A 6000-nucleotide genomic window follows, 5' to 3' on the forward strand; every position below is an offset into this window, starting at 1 on the left:
TAGAATTAATACTATAAAAGTAATCATCTTACCAATACAGATACTTACAGATACACTTCAGTCCCAATCAAGACACCCAAGACATTGTTCACTAAGAATGAAACTAAGTCAGGTGGTGGTGGCACACACCTTTAATCCCAGCACTTGGGAGGCACAGACAGGAGGATCTCTGTGAATTGGAGGCCAGCCTAGTCTACCAAGTAAGTTTGCAGACAGGCTCCAAAGTTACAGCGAAACCCTGTCTCAAAGAGAGACAGAGAGATAGAGAAACTTTAAAGAAGGGAAGTACAACTGAAACAAAAAAAAGGGAGAGTGGTCCAAGACAGACCTCAACCCTCCTACATTCCACATAGATTACTTCCCTCTTGTACTGGGAAATGATTTACTGTCATGTACTCTGCTCTGCCTTCCAATAGGTCACTGTGGAAACTGCCCATTGCCTAAGAGTAAGCCTACTACTGCCCAGCTCAAGCATGAAGTTCCCGGCAATGTTCCCTCCCTGCTGCACTGTCAAGAGCTTCTGCTCTATTGAAAATTCACTACTTGGAAGCAAGCATTCTGTCACTTCTTAAATTCTCATGGGCATCAGGATGCCACTCTCCTAGGTCTCCTACCACATGAACCAAACGTCAAGTGTCTGTCTTTGGTGTGCTGCTCCTCAGCCCTGGAAGAGCCCATGGCTCCATTGCAGGAATTCACCTCTTTACATCACCCCATGGTGATTTCATCACTCTCAGGCCTTGAAATGCCAACCCTGAGCCAGGCCTTCTTCAGAACTCACACCCAGATGTGCAGCTGCCTGAGTGCCTGAGGACAAAGCAAACTTTACAAGCCAAAGACAGAACTTCCGGTCCTCTCCCTATCTCACTGCATCACCTCACAGCCCTCCCTCTTTCCTTTAGGGGCAAGCCAATATGCTCAGATCCAAAACTCTAAGATTTTCCCTGGCTTTTTCTTGCATTCTCCCTAAAACCAATCCACCAATAAATTCTGTTGGCCTCTCTCAAAATATACTGAAGCTATGATTGTGGGCACTCTCGCACATATAATACTCATGATCCAAGCCATGAGTGCTGCAATTTTCTTCCCATGATACCTGATAGCATGGGTAACTGCACATCTCTCATACTACATCTTAACATTCAAAGGCCCAACACATACCTTACTTCCACTGCCAACACCTCCAACCACGCTGGCACACAACGGGCATGCCATACTTAATGACTAAATAATTAGATAATAATGCTTGATAATGTTAAACTTACCTAGTCTTTTCATAATACAAGAGAAAATTCTTATATATTATATATAATGAAATCTGTGATGAAAACTTAATCTCTTGAGTTTCTTCTACCACTGTTATCCTACACTGTAACAGTGAGGAAGGTTAAAACCAGCGAGCACCTCTGAACATTCCTAAGAACTACTGAAGGATGGTGAATGATTAAATGTCATATTAAAAGTCAAAGTTCAAAAAAAAATTATACAATGTTTACATCAGGTCCACTGATATAATTTAAATAACAAAACAAAAATTTAAAAATACGGATAAAGGAGTCGATACTAAACATGGTTACAGAGTTAGGCAGTACTGTCAAACACACAAAGCTGGTGTCCACTGAAGCTAAAGGACTTGTATGTACATGGGTAAAGTTAGAATCAGAGTCCAGGCCTTCTCTCAATAATGGAAAAGCATAAACCATGTTAGAGTCTAGTATAATACTGAGAAGTAAACATCCCAGAAAACTGAAGATTCATTTAAGAAAATGCCAATAAAAACAGGATCAAATGCTCAACTACACAAACAGTAAGTATTCAAACAATAAGTTACCTACCATGATCTTGATGAGAAGTTAGACTAGCCAAATCCTTGCGGCTCCCTAAAAGCATGGCACCGCTCGTACAGTTTTCTGCGGAACCACTGCCAATACATCTCAAGCTATATGACACATCTTTCGTCCAGCAACTCAATCACTACAATTTGACTTTAAAGAGTCAAACCAATGTAATATAATACAGACATTCTCAAGTCTGACTATATATCATAATCAGTTTCACAGTCTCATTTATCTCTATGAACAAGCTAAAGTTTTTACTTCAGACAAACTTGTAGATTAAAAAAAGACTTAAATTCTCAAAAATATTTAAGTACCACAGAAATGAATTTTAGAGGGAAAAGGTAATAGTTACATAAGCCAAAGATCTCTTAAAAACTCTTCTCAAAGGCATAGGAAGTCAAGTTCATAGAGGGATAAAGACAGAAAGGACAGACTATGGTAGAGTAGTGAATTGGTCAGGAACTTCTCATAATACCAAATACCCAGAACCATGAATTTTCAGTAGCAACAGTCTTGGATCTTGAGGGCTCATTCTGAATCGCCAAGGAGTTTCTGGAAATTACTACCAACAAAATGGGTTCAATGGAGAGAGGAACAAATCAAAGAAGAAGGAAGAGAGAAAATGACCAACAACGAAACCCTAGGCCAGCTGAACCTAGGAACGGAATCTGAGCATCAATAGAACAAACTCCCAGCAATTCTCTCCTATGATCAGCCAAGAACACAACCCAATGTGCCGCATTAGCACTTTCCACAGTGAAATTTCCAACAGCAGCAGTAGCATCGGGTGGAACCGGAAGAAAATGAAGTCTATGCCTTCACCACAGACACGCTGAATCAGTTATTCTGAGTGAAGCCAGGCTCAACAAACCTCCAGATAATTCTGTTTGTTAGCCATTGTTCTAAAGACTGACAAGAAGGAATGTCAAACAGACATTACTGAATCAAATTATTTTGGGGGCTTTTTTTTAATGAAACGATTTTTCACATAAGTATAAGAACAATTCAATGGGAGAAAGATCAGTCTTTCCAACAAATGATATTAGAACAACTAGATAGGCAAACAAAGAAATGGAGCTGGAGCCCCATCTCACATCATACTCAAAAATCAACTCAAACAGGGATACAGACTTAAATTTAGGAGACCTAATACTACGAAACTCTTATAACTCACTCAAGTATAAATCTTGCCAACATTAGACACCGGTTTCTTAGTTATGACACCAAAAGCACAGCAATAAAAGAAAGCAACAGATTAGATTTCATCACAATTAAAATGTGTGAGCCAGGCACAGTGGCACATTCCTGTAGTCCCAGCACTTGGGAAGAAGAGGCAGGAGGATAAGGAGTTCAAGGCTGTCCTCAAAAACAAATCAAAATTGAAGCTAACCTGGGTTATATGAAACCTGTTCTGGGGGGGGGGGGGAGATCAATTTTCATGCTTCAAGGACAACATGGAGGTCGTGAAAAGACAGCCCATGCGGTAGGAGAAAGCAGCAAGTCATATAATAGGATAAGGGCCTAGTATTAAAGTAAATAAAGAACTCAAAACTACAAACAACCCAAATTAAAATATGGGAAAGGGATCTGAACAGACATATTTTCAAAGGAGATATATAAGTACCTGGTAAGCATGTGAGATCTGTAAGTAAAGTGAGTCATAAGGGAAAGGCCATTAAAATCTACAAAGATACAGCTCATTGGGACAGCCAGAATCACAAAGACAGGTAACCAGGTTAACAGCAGTGAAGCACATCGCACAGAAAAAATATTAATAACCAGGCCTGACATGGTGCTGCACATCTTTAATACTAGCACTTGGGGGCTCAGTCTACACAGAAAGCTCCAGGCTAGACAGGAATACACATTAAGACAATGTCTCTCTCTCTCTCTCTCTCTCTCTCTCTCTCTCTCTCTCTCTCTCTCTCACACACACACACACACACACAAATTAAAATAAATAAAATAATCCAGTTAGAAGAGATATAGAAACAAGCCTCAAGAATGCCAGATTTGGGCTGGAGAGATGGTTCAGTAGTTAAGAGCACTGACTGTTCTCTTCCAGAAGACCTGAGTTCAATTCCCAGCACCCATGTGGCAGCTCACAACTGTCTCTAACTCCAGGATCTGACACCCTCACACAGGTATACATATAGGCAAAACACCAATACATATAAAATAAAAAATAAATTATTTTTTAAAAAGTCGAATTTAATATCAGAGAATTAGGATATAACAAAGATCAAGCAACAGTCAAACCAAAAAAAAATTAGATGTACCACAGACAGCAAAGAGCACATGTCCATGCTACTTAATGAAAACAAAAGATTAAAGAAGAAATGCAAAAAAAGTCTAAGAAATTATTAAGAAATGGGACATCTTCAATCACTCAAATGATTTAAAATAAACCAATACCTTGATTATCAGAAATTGGTCTCAAGTCCTCCTGAAAGATGAATCTGGAAAATTAAAATTAATTAGAAAATGCAAGTATCCTGTTAACTCCCAAAACCACTATAAGGCCTCTTTACATTTACCTTTAAAAAAAAAAGAAAGAAAGAAAGAAAAAAAAATGGCCACATCTGGCCAGAGTGAAAACTGCTTAGCCCGCACTGTAACACCACTGCTCAGTGAAATTCACCAAGTAAGACACAAGTGTTCTCGTGAAGATACAGAAAAGTCTTCTAAGCACAGGGATGGGAAAGAGGCGGGGACTCGAGTCACCTGCGCCTATGCCCAACTTCAGTGTAAAACCCTCTTTTGCACAGCCTGATCACCGAGCACAAGTCCATTCCCGAGAAAAGTGTGGGAAGAAACGAGGCTAGGCCGGACTGTAAGTCCCTGGCTATGCCAGCATCATCCGAGGCCACACGGGCCTCTCTCGGGGCAGCGCTCCAGCCTCCGAGTCCCCATCGCTGCTGCCAGATCTTTCTCAAACTGCGAAAACAAGCGAGCGATCGGCCCTAGGAGGAAAATCTGCGGGAACGAAACTCAGCCCAAAGGGCAGCGCGGCCCACAGTCGTTCGGCATCGGTACAGTTGCCCCTCGTACCCACATATCCGGAAACTCACCTGTTCAAAGTGAGAGAAAAACCACACGCCACTGTCAGGAAACTGCACAGACTTCAGATGGAGCGCACCATGACACTTGTGTCCCGCCAGGCTTATTTGCGCATGCTCCGCGACGGTAGCCGGGAGAAGTCAAAATGCGCCATTGTTTCAAGTTTGCGTAGGATTTTGACTTTATATTTGTTGTTAAATTTTCCTGTAAATAAAGACAAAAATACACTCCTACGTCATTATGTTCTCATTATATCTTACCAAATAACTTCTGCTGAGTCCTTATAATCTGTTCCGGACAGCTAAGAGATTAACACGAACATCTCGCCATTTCTTATTACTATTCCTAGCTCAGAAAAGGAAACTTAAGAATGTAAATACTTCCCAGAGTAAGTACTCCCGGAGGAAATCTTTTCATTACATTTTACCACTTTGACTCCTTTATCTGTCTGTCTGTCTATCTATCAATCTCGATCTCTATTTCCTTTGAGACAGCCTCTATGTATTCCTGACTGCCCTGGCACTCCCAATATGGACCCGGTTGGCCTCGAACTCACATAAATCAGCCTGCCTCTGCCTCCCAAATGTGGGCATTAAAGGCATACGCAACCATGCCCAGCTAATTCCCTCCAATTCTTTAGAAAAGAATAGACAAGGAATGTTTAGTCTATTGAATAAGAATAGAAATCATTTAACACTGATGTCTGCTTTTCAGGAAATTTAGGGGTTCTTTTTTGCTTTTTTTTTCCCTTGATTTCTTAAAAAAAAAAAAGATGTCGCTTTACTTGATTCTCCGGTGCATCTGCCTCCTACTCATGAAATTACAGTTGTGACCCACTGCACTAGGCTTAGAGTTCTGCTTCTACAGAGACAATTAAGCCTAGACAATCTGGTTTCATCTAATAATTTCATAAAAAAAACACTTAGGAATAAAACATAATAGTTTCTTTACCAGTAACACATAATTTCAAGTACAGCAAAAAGAAAAGAATGGTATGAAAAATATGAAATAGAATCTTTATGTCTTCAGAAAGATGCTGGCAGGTGAGTGGCTTTGGCTTGGTTGGCTTGGGGTTTTGACAGTCCATGCATTGGGACGAAGC

At 40.5% G+C, this 6000-nt stretch overlaps 1 protein-coding gene across 2 annotated transcripts in view; it reads right to left on the reverse strand.

Annotated features, from left to right (window-relative positions):
* The window catches only part of Cdkal1 (CDKAL1 threonylcarbamoyladenosine tRNA methylthiotransferase), a 525008-nt gene extending 519955 nt beyond the window's left edge, over positions 1-5053 (reverse strand). The window contains exons 1-2 of one of the 2 annotated variants that reach the window (XM_048428030.3): positions 4910-5053; positions 4254-4297 (exon numbers count right to left, since the gene is read on the reverse strand). The gene's annotated coding sequence lies outside the window, so the exon portion shown is untranslated. The remainder of the gene's footprint in view (positions 1-4253; positions 4298-4909) is intronic. The other variant, XM_085699329.2, reaches the window with a different exon arrangement.
* Positions 5054-6000: the final 947 nt, after the last annotated feature.

This window comes from Myodes glareolus, chromosome 14 (assembly GCF_982192425.1).
Source record: "Myodes glareolus chromosome 14, mMyoGla1.1, whole genome shotgun sequence".
In the NCBI taxonomy this organism is placed as follows: domain Eukaryota; kingdom Metazoa; phylum Chordata; class Mammalia; order Rodentia; family Cricetidae; genus Myodes; species Myodes glareolus.